Consider the following 23,968-nt stretch of genomic DNA (forward strand, 5'->3'; position numbering starts at 1 on the left):
GTAGGAGCTCTGTAAGAGAAGAACAGGTTCTCTGTTTCATCTTCAGCCTCTATCTCTGGCTCTGCTGTGGCCATGTAACAGGGAGAGTAGTACATCCAAGCCTCTATCTCACTGTCAGAAGTGATTTCGGAAATTGTTACTGGTTCAGGCAGGAAGTATTCACCCATTGATAATGGCTTTGCATCTTTTGGGAGTTGGCTTACAGTATCCACTGTTAAGGAACGTGCCACTATTTTCTTGGGAAGAATCTGTTTGACAGCATCTTCATCTGCTAATGTTCCATCTGTAGCCTCATTGGGAGAGTCAGAAGATAATTTCAAAGAGGTGGATCCATGTCCTTTTTGAGCACCATATAGCTTCAGCACCACTTTATTAGGTCCTCTACCCAAGGTCAAGGTTCCTTTGAACCAATCCGTCCTTGCTCTGGCTTCAAAAAGCCATGGTCTGCCCAGTAACAGAGGGTAGGATGTACCATAAGAGTTTGGCTTCACCACCAGATAGGTTAGCCAATAATCTTTTCCAACCACTGTAGTCTTTATATATGGGAGAATGCCCAAAGTTTTGATTCTACTCTAATCCGCCAGTCTGATGAGCCATTGGGTGGGTTGCACACCTTGTAGGCCTAGGTCCTTCATTGTCACATCCGTCATAATGTTCACTGATGACCCACTATCAATCAGTGCATTTGCAATGAAGCAACCTTCAATCCACACGCCAGTCTCTGGGGTATGCGGATCTAGGAAGGCGTTAGCCACGTCCACTTCTTTTATAGGCTCTGGAGCTTTGTTGGACTTTGTTGCTGTTGAGGGAGCAATCCTTAATCCACGTCTTCTTGTCAGTATACTTTTGAACCTTTTCCGGCAACTGGGAGACAACATCAATAATTGTCGGAATGTGAGGTTTGGTTTAAAGGTATCTAGATCTCTGACCAGATCGTATTTCTTAATAGGATCCACTGGCTTCTCTAACTGGTTAGGAAATGGGGCAACACCAATTTTTATTTTCCTTTTTTCTTCCAATAGGGGCATCATGGGGACTTCTTCTGCCACTTGCGGCACTTCCTTCTCTTCTATCTCCTGGATCTCTGGTCCTGTCTCTGCAATTGTCTTTGTGACTCTCTGTGGCACTGTAGTGCTCTGTACGGCACTGTCAGGCTCTGTTCTGTTCTATTTTTCTGGTGGAAGATTGAACTTCACTGTTCTGGCAGGAGGATTATTTTCTTTCTGGATAGGTGGTTCCTTCTTCTTTGCACGCGTGATGGCAGCAACTTCCAATTCCACTAAATTGGAGGTAGGCTCTTGGGCCTTGGCCGGATTATTAGTAGCACTGTTTTTCACTGGGACTGGGCTTGGACAATCTTTTGCAGTGTGGCCTTCTCCTTTGCATCGACTGCATAAGGGCTTGTAATCCACTGACCTTCTGGGATTTGGACAATTTGGTGAAATGTGTCCCTTTTCTCCGCATCTCTAACACTCCACTTTTGATCTCTGACCACCGCCAGACTGTCTTCCTCTGTAACTTTGGGATGGAAATCTTTTGGGTCCGAAATTAGGACCAAACTCTCTAGGCTTGGGTCCAATATCCTGTGTTGTCATTTTGGATTCCAACAAGTTGAATCTTGCGTCTTCTTCCTTCCTTCTCCTATCATGCATCTCCTTCAGAGAGCAAATATCCTCTGTATGGTTCTTTCGCAAATAGTAGGAACAGAAGGCTCCAGGAATGGTTGGTTTTCGTGTACATTCAGTGGCTAAATGGCCTGCTTGATGACACTTACCACACCAAGTATTTGACCGCATCACATCTCTTCCTGCTCCTGCAACGTTGGATATGCTAGCGGTATTCACTTTCAGCGTCTGCAACTGCTCTGTAATCACATCCATCAACTCCTTTTTGATATTTGCAACTGAGTTGGATAAGTAATCCTTCAAGATTTCTCCGCCTGAGGTACTGGCAGTAGGGTTTTGAGAAGTCTCTGTAATCACTGCATAAACAGGTTGGGCTGGTGTAGAGGGATCTCTGTTATGATTCTGATTCAGAGCTCCTGTTTGAACTGTTGGTTGTTGGCTCCAATTGGTAGGGTTCCACTGCTGATTTGGCATTGGGGAAATTGGTTGGGACCATTGTTATTGTGGTTGAACCATCATTTGAGGCATTGATTGTGGCCATTGTGGATTTGGTGCACTGTACTGTGATACTAGGGGCATCTGTTGATAGGGGTAGGGGACTGTCCCTGGGACTGCATTTGGTGGGTACATCATTCCTGGCATCAGAGGAGTTAGGACTCCTCTTCCTGGATTCATCGCCAATGTAGCTTCCACTTCATCATACAATCTTACACCTTCGGTTGCAGCTTGCAATGTGGCTGGTCTTTGCAGCTCCACAAACTTACGGACTTTTGGTTGTAATCCTCTGAGAAACACCCCCTTCTGAATGCCATCATCTAGATTATAGTTAGTCCATCTCTTCAGGATGGATTCCATTCGTGAGACATAAGCTTCTACTCTTTCTCCAAAGGACTGACTTAAATTCATAAATTCCTCTCGCATCCGCTCTTCAAAACCTTCATGCCTGAATTTAGTGAGGAAGGCCAACTTCAGGTCGTCCCATGTGCCAAAAGTTCCTGCTGCTTGTCTCTCATACCAATGAAACGCCGTGCCCTTGAAAGTGGCGGGGAATATTGCTAGCCAATGCTCAGGGGTTCTGGCATTGTTAGCCACACATGCTACCATAAACTTTGCTACATGAAGATCGAGGTCTTCATTGTACTCTCCCTTAAAAACTGGCAATAGGACTACATTCGCTGGCCTGTCATCAATATTTCCATGACGGATCTGGCTTGGAAGTGGACCTCCAGCAAGAGGACGAAGGGCTTGATGTGCCATTGGGACTTCTGTAAAGAGTTTCGGAAGGGCGTCAAAGGCACCTTCTCCTGCGAGCTTGTTCTCAGCTTTGATTTTTGCTTTCTCTCTTCTCACGTACCTCTGGACTCGTTCTAACGCTTGAGTCTTTATTGCGTCATTCATTAGGGGGTTGGCTCCACTATGTTGTTCGTGCTTCATAGAGGGATAACAGAAGGCTTCAGTCTTTGGAGGACTGTCTTGCCAACATTTCTTCTACTTCTTCCTTTTCAACGTCTCTGAATTCTGCTTTCATGCCACTGCACAGAGGAAGGTATTCGGTTCTGAAGGTGTCAAAATGCATACGTCTAAGCATTGTGGTGGTGCCATCATCATAGTAATGCCAGCTTCTGATGGTTTCAACAGTGTATGTTGTGAAAAAAACTCTGTCTACCAACTTCCAGTGGGTTTCCAATTGAACAAACAGAAGATTGTTAGAACACCAAGCATCCCATGTATCTTCCTGTTGAGCATCCACGAACAAATTCCAACTCTTTTCCTTCTTGTCTTTGTGAGCCTCTACAGACCACGACTCCTGAAGCTTCTTCACAATCTCCCACTTGATGATGTCTGGAAACTTCTCAATGAATGCAAAATCTTCCATGGATGGTCATTCTCTCTGTTTCTGCTCTTCAGTTTGTTCCCAAACAGTTTGCCACCAAGATGCAAGTTTCTGTTGCTTCAACAGGAAGAGGAAATTGTCCACCACATAGAGCATGCATCATGATGGTGATATGTTTCTGCCATTGTGGGATGAAATTCTTGTGGAAAGTGGCTTTGATTATGAGAAATTCCAACTCTTCAGTGGAAGAAGGAACTTTACAAAAATCCATTGAATTCTTCTCTTCTTGGCAATGCCATTTCCTTCATTTTCAGCCTCTTCTGGTGCTTGTTGATGGCAAGTTTCCCCAGCTGCGCACCAAAAACATGGAGCCCCAAGAGGAACACCAAGGAAAAGGGAATTCTCTTGCAAGAAAATCTATCTTGTAACATCAACAAGATTTTTTATTAGGTTTTATATGATCACAATGAAGGAAAGAATACCAGGCACAACAAATCTTCATGCAGCATCATGTAGATCTCCCACGGATTTGATAGAATCAACCATATTCTTCAACATCTTCACAAAATTCATCAATAGAACAAAGAAAGCAAAGGCATACACCATATTTGAATGGAAATACATCACATAGTATTCATCTTCAATGTCTTCATAGTCTTCTCTCTCTCAATCTCTCATATACAATCACATTGTTTTGATAGATTTTGCTATCTCTGACTCTCTCTCTCTCTCTCTCCATCAATAGTACATCATATTCTCACTAAAATCACACAATAATAATTCTAAATAATCCTTGTTAGGTAATGGATACACCTCCCAAGAGGTATGTCTGATATGAAGAGGCACCAGAGCCACTACAGTGTCTTTTCATAGCTCACCACCGTCACTTCACTCCAGTCTTTACTTGAGTCTTCAGCAGCTACTTCTTTGACTTATTTTAGCTCTTTTGCAATTGTATTCACCTCTTTCCAAGGCTAGAAAACTTTCCCAAGCTACACTCTCATCCAATAGAACACATACAGAAGCATACAGAAGGTCTACAGAGGCTCATTAGAAGCTCATCAGAGAGTTACAAAAGGTCAACAGAAAGCATCAGAACCACATAACTCATACCAAAACCATTCCAAACCATCAAAAATCACTCAATAAGCTTTCAAACAATCTCAAACCCTATGAATCAATACTCCATCCTTCCTTACAGAGAGAAAACAGAACAAAACAGAAGCTCAACAGAACCAATCAGGACCAAACAGATCATATCAGAACATCATCAGAACTTCACATCTCTACTAATAAACATCATGAGCTTAATAAAACTATTCCAACCTATCCAAAACACTCTCAAAACACTTCCAAACCAATCAATCATCTCATAAAATCAACCATTCAACTCCCAAAAACAACAAAAATCAGCCAAAAAATAGGTAATTTCAACACTCAACACTATAGCAAGTGAGGCATGTTCTCAATACCTAAGGCAACCAAAGTATCAAATAAAGGCAAAAGGACTCCTAAAAAGGATATTTCTCCTCCTAAGAAAAATCATCATAAAAAGAAATAGTTTTTCTATATTGCCTTATAAGACCTTGTGTATGTAAATCATGAAGAAAACAATTAGAATTTTGTGGCAATCTCTAAACTTGCATTTATATTGAAAGTAAAGAGATATTTTATTCAATATCCTTACACTATATATTTTTCTCTCTTCTCGTTTGATCTTTGCAAAAACATAAGTACAAATGTTTGTCATTTAAAAAGTGGAATCAAACATACACCTAGTATAGATAATTTGATATAGAAACTTACACTTTTGTTATTAAGTTAGAATATAAATGAGCATGACCAAATTCAATTTATTTATTTTGCAAATACATCCTCATTGATGTAGTGTAAAGGATGATCAAACCTTTAGAATCATAATAATATTCTCATTGAACCAAACATCAAGATCCACTATAGAATCTTTGCTAAATCATCTACATTTTGGTCCAAATAAACTAGACTACCACCAATATAATGCCATTTACTATAATAAAGTAGAGGATCAACAATGTATTTACAAACAACAAAAACCTTATCTATCTTACAAATTATCGAGCATTTTCTCTTGGTATCTCATCACTCAACATTGATAAATTGTAAGAGATCATATGCTAATCTCTTGTTAGACTGATAATATGAGCTTTGACATTTTTATCTTAGCATGGGAAAAGAAATCGACAAATACGTTGATAGGCATTTAAAAAGTAATCTCTCTAAGACCACTTGAGAGATTAGGTTTTAATACTCTTTGTATCTCAAAAAGCATTTTACATCTATAGCTCTAGCTAGTGGGGATGGACTTGGTAAAGGCCACTTAAGGCTTATGAAATTAGGTAAAGGAAGGAGGGATATTTCTCTCCATTGCCCATGTTTTTCATAGCGACAATATAAGATTGCCCATTACAAAATATTTCATTCTATGTGAGCTGTGTTTTTCTCCTATCTTTGTATATTTTTTCTCCAATAAAACAATACATAACATGAATAATACACTCCAGTTGTTGCTATTTCTCAAGATTAGAAGGATACACACCTAAAAATTTAAAAAATATTATAATAAATCATAATACTAAGTTTTGAGAAAAAAAAGCATTTGAAACTAAAATACTTACAATTTGGTCTATGCAATGGAAGATTTGAACTTCTAGGTTCTAAATACAACTCTTTATGCATAGACACATGTTGTACTAAAACCTCTTTTACACTATTTTTGTTTCATCCAAGTGTAAAATATTTGATTCTACCCTTTCAAGTAGAGATAAAGGAGCTCTCACATCTTTGTCTTTTTATGTGTTTTGCTTGTTGCATATGGTAATTTGGATATCTTTGCTAATAATAGAAGGAATCCATCTTTCATATGTTTAGAATAAATTAAACACACATATGGATTAGATTTTAGATCTTTGGCACTTTGTTGAAGATTGAATTTTTGTATTTGTAGCGCACACACACACACACACACACACACACACACACACACACACACACACACACACACACACACACACACACACACAGAGAAAGAAGCTACCACAAAGGAAGGAAAGGGATGAGAAGACCAAAACAAATAAGGAAAAAAATATAAACACTAAGCTTTTTGGTAAATTAAACTTAGATTTAACATTATTAGACAACCAGATATGTCAATAATTTAAAGTGATTGAGACTTTATGCCACCATTAATGTAAAAGATGTTATAATCACAAATATAAGATATTAAAAATAGATATTCATAATAAAAAATTATAATAATATTATATCCACATCTTTTTATGTAATAATTTTTTTTCTTTATAGAGGCTTTGCTCCCAATGGACTAGACCACTCTCTACACCCTAAAAGGTATTTTGGAGACCTCAAAATTTTTATAATGTTTCTTCTAAGTGTTGGGGGTAAAGGCGCCTCTGCCTAGCCACCCGTGTATTACTACACTGACAGTCACTGCCACTGCACACTACAGGTGGCGGGCGCCCATCACTGTCACTAATCTTTATTCTTTTAGTGATAGTTTGAATAAAGGAAGGCCCGGTCACACATTGTGACTGTTGGAGTTTCCATTTCTAGTCTCTCCCTTTCTTGCTCTTACTCTCCCGCCATAGCTCTCGAGTCCAACCTTTGATCTGTCGCTCCCTTTCAACTGGTATCAGAGCTTTGCTTTCCGACTCTTGAGCTTGGTTCGTGGCATTCTCAGCATCCCATCGACTTCCTATTTGCATTGGGTCTCCTTCCAGGCAGCCATATCCGACTCCTTCAAGCTCCTGTCACTCCCCGGCTTCCCGAGCACCTTCCCGGCATTGTTGGGCACCTTCAGGGCATTACATCAGAGGTATTTGATCATTTTCTTTCGGGTTTACTTCAATTCTCAGGTCTCACAGGTTGTAAACAAGTTGTGGGCAACCATAGCTCACGCCTCTTGAAAAATCTAGTCCAAAAATCACTCTTTTTGTCATATCTCGAGCATTCGGAACCCGATTTAGGCAAGTTAAGAGTCTAAGTTGGGGTTTTGGCACGCTTCGGATGCGATGGGGATGTTGGATTTGCCAAATTCTGATGACAGAATCTTTTGCATTAGATTTTAGGTCTGAGACAACATGTATTTGTATGCATATGCTTGTTTGGGCATGACTACATAACCGGTTTGATGCCTATTGTATCCCGATTGATTGGGGGATTGAAGCTACATGTAATGCTATGATTTTAGCCTGATTTTGGGGCTGGAAATACACAGTTTATAACAGTAAATGCATGCTGAATACTCTTGGGCTGAAGCTATCTTTCATGCTTTGACATATGCCTATTGGTTCTGGATGTATGTCTTGGGTTTTACTATGATGTATTGATCATCAAGGGACAACTTTGAGCTTGTCATTGAATCCAGATGCTTTTGGAAGCTTGAGCTTATTTCAGCCCGCACTCATTGAGATTGTTCTCTGCTTGACAGTGGTCAGTGCTTTGATAGTTATATGCTCTTTGGGTACATGCTTACTTGATGCCTATGGCTTGATGCATCTGTCTTGGACTTGGCTTGGATTCCCATTTGTTATTCTAGAATTTTGTATTGGATGTCACTTTGGTTGACACAGATCTTTATTGGGATGTATGTCTTGCTCATGGATGCTACCTACAGTCGCTTTGTAGCCGTCATGCTCTTGGGATCCTATTAAGGCATTGACTTGGTTTCCTGTCTTTGGTACTTTGACTTGGTTTGATTGAGCTGTTGAGCTCATTTATCCGCCTTTTGTGCCAGTGGGAGCATCTTGTATGCTTGACCGACATTGAGCAGGAGGTTTATCCAATTTTGAGCATTTTACAGACACTTGAGACTTTGGGATTTCTCACCATTTGGGATGATACATTATATGTCTTGGTTCACTGTATGCTTATTGTGAGCTGAGTCTTAGATTTGGATCCGTATCTTTGTGAGCTGACACCTACTTGTGTCAAGTTTTGGTAGTGACAGGAACACTTTGCCCCATTGATTGGGGGGTGTGCCTACTCACTGACAAATGTTTGTATGGCATGCTTGGGTGTTGGATTCATGCTTATCGACCGTCATATGCTTATGTTATGTCTGCATAATGCTGGCTTTGGTCTTGGTAGTATCTGATTGCCTTGGGATCCGATTTTGACACTATTAGCTCTCTTTTACTGAAATCTAAAATTTATTACAGCAAGCATATATGTATGGACTGACATGGATTTTTCATGCTAAAACACTCTGAAATGATGTACTTTCACTAGTACTTGGTGGGCAGCAGCTTTGGTTCCACTTTCCTCGCCATTTTCCCTCAATTTTGGTGATTTTTTACAGTAAACAGCAAGCAATTTTGAACTGTCTACAGTCTTCCAGCCTACATTATGGCGAGTTCGTCCACTAATCATGCTATTTTCAACATCACTAAGCTTGATGGTACAAATTACTCTTATTAGAAGAGCGAGATTTGGCAGGTGTTGGTGCAGAAACCGCAGATCAAACCTTTGAGGTTAAGTAGGCATCTGCCTACAACTATGCCAGATGAGGAATGGCTTGAGCTTGATGAGTTATGCAAATTCACTATTGTATTGTCTCTCACAAAATAGGTTCACTATAATGTCTTTGAGGAAAAACAGGGTGCATGGCAGTTGTGGGATAAGATCAAAAATCTCTACGACAAGAAAAGTCCAGTGAGTCAAATGTATTGGCTGAAGCAGCTTATGGATCTGTGCATGAAGGAGAATGTGACTATGTTTGCTCACTTGAGCCAGTTCCATGCTATACTCAAGAACTTGACTTCGCACGACATCACTTTTGCAGAGGATGTCACTCCTCTTTTCTTGCTTGGTACTCTTAATGAGTCATGGGATGTATTCTGCACTGCATTATGTGCCTCTATTGCTACCTTGAAATTATCTGATGTTGAGAGTGCTCTTCTGCAAGAAGAGGTTAACCGTAAGAATTTGGATACCTCTCATGTGTCTCATGCTATGACAGTTAGAGGCAGGAATGATGGATATGGAAAGCATGGCAGTGGTAGTGGCCGTGGACAAGATTCTCAGAAATCTCGGTCCAAGTATCGTGGGAAGTCGCGTAGCAAATCCCATGGCAGGAATGCAGATGTTACTTGTCATCATTGTGGGAAAAAGGGCCATATCAAGCCACAATGCCATGAATTGCGCAATGAAAGGTGCAAAGATAAGGGGAAAGACAAAGTGCAGGATAAGTCTTCTGATCGCAGCATAGTGCCTACAAAGCCTAGTGTTAAAATTGAAGAGATCAATGTTATGCAACCTGAGGATGTTGATGATGATGATTATATCCTTGCAGCTTCTTCTAGTGCTTCGCAGATGACAGAGATACACTCTATGTATGCACAGTGTTGGCTCTTGGACTCAGGTGCATCCTTTCATGTGACACCTTGTCGAGAGTGGTTTCATTCATACCGTACTATTTCGGGTACTGTGCGCTTGGGTGATGACAGCTCTCTTGATATTGTGGGCATTGGTGATGTTAGGCTGCAGTTTCCTTCTGGCAGCTATTTTGTTATGCAGGATGTACATCATGTACCTGCTTTGACATGCAGTCTCATGTCAGCTCGACAGCTTGATGATGCAGGTTATCATGTAACTTTTGGAGACTCTGCATACAAGATCACTCGTGGCAGACTTGTGATTGCGAGAGGTGCCAAGGCTGGCAGTCTCTACCCCTTGATTATATCAACTTATTTTCTTGATCATGTTTTGTCTGTGGGTTCTACCCCACATGTATCTCTTTGGCATGCCCGTTTCTCTTTGGGCCATATGTCTTTGAAGGGAATGAAAATGATTTCTGGTTTGCAGTACTTACCGCCCCTTGATTATGGATGTTTTGATTCATGTGAGCATTGTCTTTATGGCAGGTAGACTAGGTCTACACATAAGAAGTTTGGTAGGCCATGCATGAGTGAGCCCTTGGCATTGGTACATTCGGATGTCTGTTTGTCTAGCCGCCCGTGTATTACTACACTGATAGTCACCGCCACTGCACACTGTAGGTGGCGGGCGACTGTCACTGTCACTTTATTCTTTATTCTTTTAGTGACAGTTTGAATAAAGGAAGGCCCGGTCACACATTGTGACTATTGGAGTTCCCATTTCTAGTCTCTCCCTTTTTTGCTCTTGCTCTCCCACCATAGCTCTCGAGTCCAACCTTCGATCCATCACTCCCTTTCACTACGAAAGTATATATCTTCTCGAAAAAGGGTTATAAAAAGTCATTTAAAAATTCATATAGCTAAACTCAATCAAAATATTCTAAATTTTATGTACTTTTTAAAAAGTGTAGTGGACATGTTAAATCATCATATTTTATCATATTCATAAAATACATAATAGTAATATACTTCATACAAATGTCAAATCATAGGATAACAACTGGCTTCTAGAAGGCCTAACAATATTTAGAACATACGAAGAAAGCGCTTATGAGAAGTTTGGGATAACAACATTCAAAATATTCTCTCTCTCTCTCTCTCTCTCTCTCTCTCTCTCTCTCTCTCTCTTACCCTGTCACTTTCTTTCTCTCTCACCCATAATCTTCATTTGCCTCACTTACTCTCTTTTCCCATCTCTTTCTCCCCTTACCCTCTCCCTCTCTCTCACTCACTCAGTCACTCTCTCTCTCTCCCCTCTCTCACTCTCACTCTCACTCTCTATTTTTCTCTTACCATATCCCTTCCCTCTCTCTCTCTCTCTCTCTCTCTCTCTCTCTCACTCACTCTCTCTCTCTCTCTCTCACTCTCTCTCACTCTCTCTCTTCTCCTTACCCTCTCCCACTCTCTCTTTCATACTCTATCTTTTTCTTTCTCTCTTATCCTTCCTCTATGGCGTGCCCACTTGAGACGTACTCAACAATATGATTTAGTAGTCCATTGAGATGATTTTCTAGGAAATGCTACTTGGTACTCTTTCAAATAACATGATTTTGCTATCTAGAATCTCTCCAATAGTCCACTTCACAATGGAAGCTATTGGCCATCCTTGTGAGAATCAACCATATTTTTGGGTTCTTAATAAACTAGGGTTACCTATCCAAATTCACTTAGTGTTGATCTTCAAGCAACTATTTATGCTAGATTTCCTGAATTGAAGCTGACTCATATCGCACTTGGTTCAAAGAGAGCAATAAATGAGGGGGAGTATGGGTACATTGACCCCTCTACTTGTAGGGCAAAGTCTCACTCCATTCCCCTAAAACTATACAAATTCAAGGTTCTAATTGATCTTATATGGCCAATGTTTCCTATGCTATAAAGCATTGAATTGTAAAGAAGCTCTTAGCTTATCGAGAGCACCGTGCCTTCTTAAGGTGGATTCGTCAAGGAATCACACCCTTCCACTTCCCTTGGTTGGGTAGTTTTAATTGTCTATTTACCTAACCCATTTATGTTGTACACATAAAATCATCTTCCATAATTAGTCCCTTTTAATAGAGTATTCATTCACATAACTTAAGTCACAAACAATGAGAAAATCATTTGGAAAAACAAATTCTTTATTTTAATAGAGAAGCTTATACAAGTGTTCACCTTCCACCCATATGGAAGAATGACCTGAACGCATTTATTTTACCAAGATTTTTTCACCCCTATACTAACTCTATGCTAAGAAGAATTGATGTTTTCAACATCAAGTCAATCTCAGTTTTCTCATATCTATCATTTTCTTAATAGATTTTGTGCTCATCTATGTGAAATAAAGTTTTTTTAGCAATGATGATCATAACTTTGAACCGATTCTTCTAGCAACAATCCACTCTAAGCAGCGATTCCCTCTTCTCTTCTAAAAATATATTTTAATTAAATATACCCTTTTATGTTGCTAAAAATTTTGTGATTAATTAGTTATTCTTGGTTTTATTGAAGTGGTATGCTTTAGCAATATGCAGATATAACACAATGTCACAATAAAGTACATAAATCTTATAAAAATAATCTAATTTTTTGTGGTGAGTACTTCCTTTTTGTCAAACCAACTAGGTCTATGGGAAGTTCTGGTTCATAGATCATTTGAAGTCTCAACCTATTGTGTCTATTTGGATTTGCATATTGTTTAGTTGTGATTCATATGTAACTAATGTGGCATATCATTTGTCTAGTCACTCTATGTATCAAATCAAATGAGATACTATTTAATTTAAGGTTTTTCTTTTTGCACCATTCAAGCCATAGATCCTCTAAAGTGTAAGTCAAATGTGTCTATTTGAATTTGCACTCCACTTGGTTGTTGTCCTTGTAATAACTGTTGTGGTATACTACTCATGTATCGATGCAATGTACTAAGTTAGATCATAAACTACTCAATATAATGATTTTCCTATCTACAACATTATCTTCTTGAGTATTTATGTATTGTTCTTCCCATTTATCTTCTATGTAAACATGATGATCAATGTGATACTTTCAAATTCAATTTACACTTTGTGTCTATGTAGATATCTATGTGTTTGTGTTTTGATATTTTGCTTGATTACAAAAATGCCAATGTCTCTTAATGCCATGGTGGATTTCTATTGCATGTTTTTTATTATTGGTCAGTAGGTATGGAATTGCATAACATTCATTCATAACACATGATATTTATGTATATTGGCTAGGTCATAATGCAAGAGAGAAGAACAAGCATTCTTTTAATAGAAGTGGATAATGGGAAAGTTTTGAAAATCATGTACATTACTACTAACTTTGGCTAGTGTGCTTACATTAAGGCCCATAACATCATTTTTTTGCTCAAATGATCTCACACTTGGAAGATAAATGATTTGGGATATATATTCCTCGTGATCACCACTTTAGTTCTAACTAATGGGGCTTTCAACCGAACTCAGATTTAATGCCTATTTTCATGTTTCAAAATAGAGAGTGTCAATTTCGTGTTGATGTTAATAGAGAGTCGCATGCCAAGGTAAGGGAAAGTACCATGTATTTCAATGATTAAATGAATGTGTGTACATACATGAAAGGTGAGAAGGATTGAAGCTTGCACGGGAGAGCTATGTCGAGGGAGAGAGAGAGAGAGAGAGAGAGAGAGAGAGAGAGAGAGAGAGAGAGAGAGAGAGAGAGAGAGAGAGAGAGAGAGAGAGAGAGAGAGAGAGAGAGAGAGAGCCACAATGTGGGAACTCCAATAGTCACAATGTGTGCCATGTCTTCCCTTTATTCATCTTTCACTAAAAGAATAAATAATAAAGTGACGGTGATGGGCGCATGCCGTATACAGTGTGCAGGCACGAGTATTATCAGTGTAGTAATACACAAACGGCTAAGCAGATATGCCCTTACCCTCAAAAACCTCCCACTTAAAGGCGAATCTACCCCAGTGAGGAGTGAAAAAGAAAAAGAAAAGATAGTACAACATGTACACATGCACAATAGGATGAGGAAAGATGCCATCTCATCCCATGTCCATCAATCTCCTAAGGAAGGCAAAGTGCTCTGTAGAAAGGCTTTTGGTGAGCAGATCTGTAGGATTCTGGTCAGTTGAGATCTTGAAAAGGTCAATAGACTCGTCCTCAATGACCCCACGTATGAAGTGATACCTCATCGCAATGTGTTTCGTCTTTACATGGAAGACCACATTCTTAGCTAACTAAATAACACTCATAGAATTCGAATGTAGTGTAGGGATAGCATCAATACCAAGGCCATGAACCAAATGGCCTAACCATATGGCCTCCTTGCAAGCCTTAGTGGCTGCAACATACTCGGCCTCAGTGGTGGAAAGATCCGTACACTTCTACACCCTGGACATCCAAGAGACAACACCTCCAGCATAGGTGAACACATAGCCAAAAGTAGACTTCCTACTATCTATATGTCTTGCATAATCAGAGTCATTGTACCCCACGACTCTTGTATCCTGGTTGCCGTAGCATATGCACATATTTGAAGTGCCCTTCAAGTACCTCATGATACCCTTCATGGCATCCCAATGCTTCTTGCCAGGTGTAGCCATATAGCGTGCCACAACACCAACTGCAAAGGCAATATCTGGACGAGTGGCTATCATGGCATACATAAGACTACCCACTACGGATGCATAGGGAATCTTGGCCATCTCGGCCCTCTGCTCATCTGTTTATGGACCATCAATGTGTGATACCTTGACATAAGAAGGCAATGGGTAGCCAATAGGCTTCACGTCCCACATGCGGAAGCACTCAAGGACTTTATGAATGTACTCCCTCTATGACAAGTAGAGGAGTTCCTGATGCCTGTCGCGCCTAATGCGCATACCAACTATGTGAGAGGCATGTCCTAGATCCTTCATCTGAAAGATCTTCTTGAGCTGAGCCTTAAGATCATCTAGCTCATCTCATGAGCTTTCCTTGCTAATAGCATGTCATCCACATAGAGCACCAAAATAAGTAAAGATCCATCACGGGCTTTCTTCGTGCACAAGCATGGATCCATAGCACTATGGCTGTAGCCTTGTGACTGCATAAAAGCATCAAACTTATGGTACCACTCTCTAGGTGCTTGCTTCAAGCAATAAAAACTTTTCTTCAACTTGCACACTAGGTTCTCCCTACAAGGCTCTGCAAAGGCCTTAGGCAGCTCCATGTAAATCTCATCGTGTAAATCCCAATGTAAAAATGCTGTCTTGACATCCATCTGATACAAGTCCGAGTCAAGCTGCGTGACTAAGGGCAAAACCAAGCAGAGGGTGGTCATCTTAACCGTTGGAGAAAAAACTTTATCAAAGTCAACTCCATGCTCCTATTTAAAACCCTTAGCAATAAGTCTTGCCTTATAAGCCGACTTGGGATGTCCAAGGGTACTCTTCAACTTGTACACCCATTTTCATGGCAGAGCCTTCTTGCCACTAGGTAAGGAAACCAAATCCCAAGTCTCATTCTTATGCAAGGAGTCTATCTCATACTACATAGTCCTCTCCCAGGAGTGATTGTCACCCTTGCACATAGCCTCATCATAAGTGAAAGGCTCTCTTGCATCTGTAACCAAGACATAATGCATCAAGGGTTGAAATTTGTCACATGAGAATCTATCTCTAATAGAACACCGCACTACAGGCTCTACTACCTGCTCAACATTCTGTCCAACACCCTGACCATGAGTACCTGCTGCTACTGCAGGCTGTCCAGCTAGCTGTACGGGAGCTCATGGCTCCTCCTAAAATATAACCCTGCGTATCTCCACTATCTTCTCAGGATGTCTATGCATCTTGTCTTCATGGAATACTACATCATGGCTGTGGATGAATTTTCGCACTTGCAGATCCCATAGACGGTAACCCATCTCTCTTGCATCTCCATAGCCAAGGAATATGCATTTAACACTCTTAGGATACATCTTGTTATGCTTGTCCTTAGGCACATGGCAAAATGCCTCACATATAAAGACACGTAAATGTACATAAGAGGGAGACTTTCCTGTTCATACATCCTGTACAACCTGGAAATCAATGGCACTACAGGGCGATCTATTAATGATATGCACAACAGTCGTAAACTGCCTCAGCCCAAAAGTGCTAGGGTAGGCGTGCATGGCTAAGGATACTGCGAACCCTCTCCTGGATAGTCCTATTCATCTGCTCAGCCCTACCATTTTGGGGAGGGATGTAGGGGGCGGTCAACTGACGCTTAATACTCCTCTCATCACATAGACATGTGGGGAATGGAATTCTGTAATTATATATCATAAAATGATATAGACATGTGAGGGTTTCGTATAGTGATATTTAAGGTAAGCAACTCCCTGGTTAGGTGGTAGGGACATGCATAGGAAATGCTAGGGAATTCCCTACGTTAGACTAATAATCAAAAGCTCCTTGCACTAAAAACTATATATATGTATCTCTCTCACTCTCCCTCTCACTCTCAGATCTCGCCCTCTCACCCCAATCTCTCTCCCTCTCTCTCTGTGGTATATATATATATATATATACTTCTCTGGGTCTGACACAAACACACAGCACTACGATCAGTGGTGCTGTGGCAGCACGCTCTTATATTGCTTGTGAGGATTATAATTAAGGGAGGGTCCATCCTCATCAGTATTGTAATCGTTCTCATCCTCATCCCTTCCTAACTGGTCTTTTTGCAAATCAGATCGAGGGCGACATCAACGAGCAGGTCGACGGCGGCCTTTCACTCGCAGGCCTCGCAGACTAGGCGCAATTCAGTCTAGATCCGCAAAGGCATCAAGGTGGCCTACCTCTATCACCTGCACATCCATATAATTAACCACTTTAATACACACATAATTAGGGGCGTCTTTAAGCTAATTATGTGTGTATTAAACTGGTTAATTATATGGATGTGCGGGTGATAGAGGTAGGCCACCTTGATGCCTTTGCGGATCTAGACTGAATTGCGCCTGGTCTGCGAGGCCCGCGAGTGAAAGGCCGACGTCGACCTGCTCACTGATGTCACCCTCAATCTGATCTGCAAAAAGACCAGTTAGGAAGGGATGAGGATGAGAACATCCCGCACGATTACAATACTGATGAGGATGGACCCTCCCTTAATTATAATCCTCACAAGAAATATAAGAGTGCGCTGCCACATCGCCACTGATCGTAGTGCTGTGTGTTTGTGTCAGACCCAGAGAAGGGTATATATATATATATATGTATATACCACAGAGAGAGATTGGGGTGAGAGGGTGAGATTTGAGAGTGAGAGGGAGAGTAAGAGAGATACATATATATAGTTTTTAGTACAATGAGCTTTTGATCATTAGTCTAACGTAGGGAATTCCCCAGCATTTCCTATGCATGTCCCTACCACCACCAGGGAGTTGCTTACCTTAAATATCATTGTACGAAACCCTCACATGTCTATATCATTTTATGACATATAATTACAGAATTACATTCCCCACATCTCATCATATTCCATTCCCATTATTTTTCCTTAGGCATTTTAGCCTATGCCCTAACTGGTTTTCTACCAAAGCAAGCCATCTCTGAAAAACTGCCAATACATCGGACTTCTGCTTTATGAGATAAGCCCATACTTTATGTTAAAAATCATCTATGAAAGTAACAAAATACTTTGCACCACCCATAGAATGAGAGGGCATGGGCCCACAGACATCAAAATGAACCAAAGCCAAGGGCTCACTCACGTGTGACATACCTGACTTCTTATGTGTAGACCTAGTCTACCTGCCATAAAGACAATGATCAGAATAATCAAAATGAGAATAGTCAAGAGCAGTAAGTACTACAAACCAGAAAGAATTTTCATTTCCTTAACAAACATGTGCCCCAAACGAGCATGCCAAATAGATACATGAGGTAAAGACCCCACAAACAAAGCATGATCAACTGTAGATCTAGAAACAACTAAGGGGTAGAGACTGCCAGTCTTGGCACCTTTTGCAAGCATAAGCCTGCCACATGTAATCTTCCATGTGCAGAATCTCCAAAAGATACATGATATCCTGCATAATCAAGCTATCCAGCGGACATGAGACTGCGTGTCAATGCAGGTACATGAATCGTACATAACAAAATTGCTGCCAGAAGGAAATTGCAGCCTAAGATCACCAATGCCAACAATCTCAAGAGACCTATCATCACCCAAGTGCACAAAACCCGAAATAGAATGGTATGAATGGAACCACTCTCAGTAAGGTGTCACATGAAAGGATGCACCTGAGTCCAAGAGCCAACACTGTGCATTCATAGAGTGTATCTCTGTCATCTATGAAGCACTAGATGAAGCTGCTGCAAGGATACAATCCCCATCACTATCCTCGGGTTGCATAACATTGATCTCTTCAATTTTAACACTTGACTTAACAGGTACTATGCTGCGATCATAAGACTTTTCCTGCACTTTCTCTTCCCCCTTTTATTTGCGCCTTTCATTGTGCAATTCATGGCATTGTGGCCTTTGTTCCCACAATAATGACAAGCCAGATTTGTATTTCTCCCAGGAGGCTTGCTGCGCGACTTGCCATGGGACTTGGACTGATATTTTTGCGAATCCCGTCCATGACCATTACCATGGTCATTCTTTGCATTTTCATCATGTCGGCCTCTAACTGTCAAAGCATGAGACACATGAGAGACATCCAAATTCTTATAGTTTATCTCTTCCTATAGAAGAGATCTCTCAACTTCAGATAGCTTCAGAGTAGTGGCAGAAGCACATAAGGCAATGCACAATATATCCCAAGACTCATTAAGAGTTCAAAGCGCAAGAACAACAAAGTGACATCCTCTTTGAAATCAATGCCCTGCGAAACCAAGTTCTTAAGAATAGCATGAAATTGGCTCAAATGAGCTGACTTGGTCACATTCTCTTTCATGCGAAGATCCATAAGTTGTTTTAGCTAATACATTTGGCTTGCAGTACTTTGACTGTCATTTCCGCACCAATACCTGCCAAACTTGGGTCTTCCAATAGGCATAATTCATACCATCAAGCTTAGTGATGTTGAAGATAGCACTATCAGTGTAAGAAGATGCCATACTACAAGTTGAAATAGTGCAAACAATTCAAAAACTGCTTGGTGTAAAACTGCAGAAAATGACAAAAAAATCACCAAAACCTAGGTAAAATGGTCAGAAATGAGTATTTAATGATGCTGCCCACTGAGTACCATAAAAAGTACATCAAACCAGGATGATTTAGCATGAAAAATACATGATATTCCGGAGATATATGCTTGTTGTAATTTATGACAGTAGTATACAATGAGAGCTGACAGTAGGAAAAACCCAATATTCGAAGTCAATCACTGATTGTCAATGCAAAACCAGCATCAAGCGGGCATAAACAAGCATGTAACAGTCAAACTGACATGAGCCAACACCCAAGCATGTCAGACAAAGTCCGTTAGTAAAGTCCCAATTAAGAGGGAAAAATGCACATACCATTGCCAAGACCTAACACAAGTCGGTGTCTACTCAGTGAATATAAAGCCAAATCAGTCCAAGTACATCTACACAGACCAAGGTATACCAACCATACATCATCCACGAGGAGATCCCGGTCTCAAAGATCTAAAAGCTCAATATGCATAACCCACACTACTCAATGTCTGATAAGCATACAAAGACGCTCCCACTAGCACAAAAGCCATAAGTGTCAAGCAAATAAGCTCAAACAAAGCATGTAAGAGCACCAGTGATGGAGTATGCAAGATCATACATTAGTAAGACATCCAGAGCATATGATCGGTAAAGTATCCAATGATAGCATCCAATATCATGAAGAAAATCCCAATCAATCTCTGATGAGTCAAAGAAAGAACAAAATAAGCTCCAGAATATCCAAAGCCAAGCCCAAAAGAAGCTCTAGTAGCATTCAAGTCCAAACAATGTAACTAGCATGTGCAGGTAACAAAAGCATCAAGCACGTACCAATGGGTCAAACATAGACCATAGGTATAACCTCTGTCACAAAGCATGCAAGTATAGACCAATGTCAAGTAAATGACAACCACCAATACAAAGCTCAAACAAGGCTCAAAATACATTCCGGAACCATCCAAAGCATTTTCCAACCTTCATTTGCATCCCAATATTCATATGAAACACCCGGGAAGTACCCATGATGACCAATAGGCAAAGCATAAAGTGACTAAATAAGCTTCACCCCTGGAGTGTAGAATAGTAATTTATTGTGTAAAATTGAGTATTTCAAGCCATTAAATCAGCTCCAAATGATGGCCAATCAATAAGCATACATTCCCCTAACATTCGGGGACCATTCGGGGACCATTCGAGACCAATCGGGCATCAAATGTCAATGCTATCCAAGAATAAACATTAAGTGTTGATGTAACACTATTTGTGGCTACCTATGGACTGTGAAAAATAGTCCTAGACTAAGGTATATCAGCCCACAAATCAATGCCAATGATAAACCACCAATGCCAAGCATCAAGGGGGTGTTCCCAAGTGCCCAATGAAGTGATTTCAAGCTACCAGTGAGTGCCAAGGGAGGGCTGAAATAAAAAAATGAATTTTTGTAGGACTTCAAGCTGGCACAAATAGGGCTGATGTTGTTGGGTATGCTGCTGGTCCACGTGGCATTAATGGGGTGGAAGGGGGGCTCAAGTAGGGCCTAAAGAAGGCCTATACAAAGCCTTGTCAAGCCTAATCAAGCAAGAGCCAAGATATGAAATGGGGGAGCTCCAATGGTTGGAGCTATGGCTGCCCCTTCCTACTGTACCCTGCAAACTAAAATAAACACTCAAAAGAATGCTTCAATACCTCTAAAGGAATGACTTGAGGGTGCCCAAATGGGCCGGGTAGGTGCTTGGGAAGTCGGGGAGTGATCGAATCTCAAAGGAGTCGGATATGGCTGCCAAGAGTGAGAACCAATGGTGTAGGGATTCAAATGAATGCTAAAGGAGTCATGGACTAAGCTCGAATGCTCAAGCAACCATACTCTGATACCAGTTGAAAGGTGAGAAGGATTGAAGCTTGCACGGGAGAGCTATGGCGGGAGAGCAAGAGCAAGAGAGAGAAAGACTCACAATGTGGGAACTCCAACAATCACAATGTGTGACCTTCCCTTCCCTTTATTCATCTGCCACTAAAATAATAAAGAATAAAGTGATGGTGACAGGCACCCACTGCCTGCACTATGCACATGCAGGTACTATCAGTGTAGTAAGACACATGCGGCTAGGAGGAGACACCTTTACCCCCAACAATACACCTAATTCATGGAGCATGGAGTATCCTTTTTCTCCATGCATGAGATTGTCATCATGGGCCACAATCCATAATTTATCTAGTTCTTATAAAATGAAAGTGAGTATGATTTTGATGAAGGAATGGAATATACAAGATATCCCTTTGCCCTAGGGAATTTTACATGTTATGGTGACTACCTTTCTCCTTGGAAACATTGACTCAAATGATGAAGAAATTTTTTGTAGCATTGAGGATTCCTTTCCTTTTGATTTGGAAGTTAAGGATCTTAAGAAACAATAGATGGAATGATTGTGGCATAATATACTTAAAGGGGTATATTATTCAAAATACAAAGCACTTACTACCAATTACACTATTTTAGATAAAACTTTTGCCTTTTAAAATCTATTATTATGCCAAGTACATAGTGGATAATATCACAACAAGAGTTTTATTTTTAGCCCTTACCCATGGATATGCCTATAAAAAATTATGGGGATTTGAAATCAATCTATGCTAGGTGGATTTAACTATTTACTATAGATCTAATATGGAAAGAGCATATGGCTAGAAAGAGCATAGATTTAGCTCTACTTGTAGTCATTTTATAGCTCAATTGAATTTCTCAATGAGAAGTTATGGTAGTATTAAGATAGATAATTACATGTGGTTTGCACTTTAGAGCTTTGATTTGTATTTGCATTTAGACTCATAACATCATCCATTGCGCTTAAGTGATCTTCCACCTAGAAGATTCATATTATTGGACATATTATGGAACATTTATGCCCTTGACCACCACTTTAGCCTAGGTTGATGAGGCCCATGTTAATTTTTTAAGTAAAATATATTGGAGGGGAGTATTACAAAGTGGAAAGCACAAGAACTACCCCTACATAAATACAATCTCTTGCCTTGTAATCCTTGCATATATAATTTTTCCTTTCCTATGGTGAGGTCTAGGCTTAGGGGATATTTGAGGTCTCAAAAATACCCTATAAGAGATCCTAGAGAGAGAAAATATTTTTTAAAAATAGTATTATTTAAAATTTATATTTTGATAAATAAATATATTTAAAATAATTAAAATTTATTATCATAATATTTACGTGGCTGCATCAAACCTAGAATATAGGTCCCCATAAAGATGATAATGATTGACTTACTAAAGATCCTACCTTCTCTTGATAAAAGTGAAAGTGAATATTCAATTTGAATTTTTTCAACATTTGGTTACCTTCATCCATCCTCATTCACTTTTTTCTTTCTTCTTCTCCTTACTAGTTATTTTCTCATTCTTCTCCTTTTTCAAATTCACATACTATTCCTACTCAAAATTGCAAATCACATGTTCTATCAAAAACAATACTACTCCATTTTATAATAGCTCTTCTCATTGATGAGGTTTATTGGTCATAGTTATAATGGATTTTTATGTTATATGATTAATCTTATTTTACATAGAAGGATAATTTAGATTAGAGAATCACTTATTAATAAAACAAAGAGATAAATTATTGCAAAAACTACAAGATTTTCAAGAGAAAAATCGTTCATTGGAGAGGCACATCAAAGCATACCAGCAAAAACAAGCTATTTTATGCCTTCAAAATTGAAAGAACTCTCAAGAATATTGAAAATCTCAAATGAGGAGGGCATGGTTGCAGTAAAATAATCCAAGCAGCAAGATATATATTTTTACTTAGGAAATATTGGATATAACTTTTCTTATAGTATCTAGGTTATGATATTGATATTGTTTAGGCCTCTCCTTTAGCCAAATGCAAGTAAGAGAGATGCTTCAAAGGCATCTAAGCTTTATTATCAGCTTTTTCCCTTGAGCAATCCCAAAGGGTATTCTTGAGAAGAAGAAATTCAAAAAAGTAAAGAGATAACGCACTTTGGATTTTAAGCTAGTGTAAAAGACCTTAAATAGTATCAGTATTAGTCTAGATGCATATACACCATGAAATTTCCAACTAATGCAATCAAATATGAAACAAGGTCAACTACGCAATCGTTAACTTCCAAGGCCATCAACGGTGAAGACTATGAAACAAATAGTTAATAGTAAAGTGATGGAAGCTTTAGGTGAGCCTTTCCATACCAAGGCTTGCTTCAAGAGCAAGAAGAAAAAGGTTCTTTTCAATGAATTTAACAACATTTTTCTTGATCTTCCTACCCTATGATGTTTGATGATCGAATACTATGATTTGCATTTAGAAGAGGTACAGAGAGTACCCAAGTTTGTGATTAAACTCGATGAAAGTAATCTTAAAGTATACAAAATTAGAAAGGGTCTCTAGTAACTTGATGAATAGAGCACTTTGTCATTATAGTTATTCAATGCTACTTAGCATTCAATCTAAACACAATATCCGATCATTAGGAGCATTTGAAGCACTATGTTGGGTTTTCTATCAAACTTCAATACTTGATGTGAATAAGTAGGAGACAAGCTATTTTTCAAGGGATTTAGAAACTACAAGATTGCATGGCACATAGTTAGTATATATAATGTGTCTAAAGGATCAAACTCTAGATGTCTCTATCTATATTACATGTCTTCAACTGCATAGTTGAGCTTAAGCAACTAGAATAGAGCCCCCTCTAGGCATATCAAAGACCCACACTTCAAGCCAATTTTAGATTTTCCTTTGGCCAACTCTCATATATCTACAATTTATGCACTTCATAAAATAATTGAAAAGCTCATTCATCGTTACATTGGGATTTTTTAGAAGTTAAAACCCTTATCAACTAAACAAGATGCTAAAACAAAGATTAAGAAAGTTTTATCTACAATTGTTTTGCATAGAGGTAATGCAATTAT

This window comes from Lygodium microphyllum, chromosome 30 (assembly GCF_053477565.2).
Source record: "Lygodium microphyllum isolate KBCC chromosome 30, Lygodium_microphyllum_v1.1.10, whole genome shotgun sequence".
Classification (NCBI taxonomy): domain Eukaryota; kingdom Viridiplantae; phylum Streptophyta; class Polypodiopsida; order Schizaeales; family Lygodiaceae; genus Lygodium; species Lygodium microphyllum.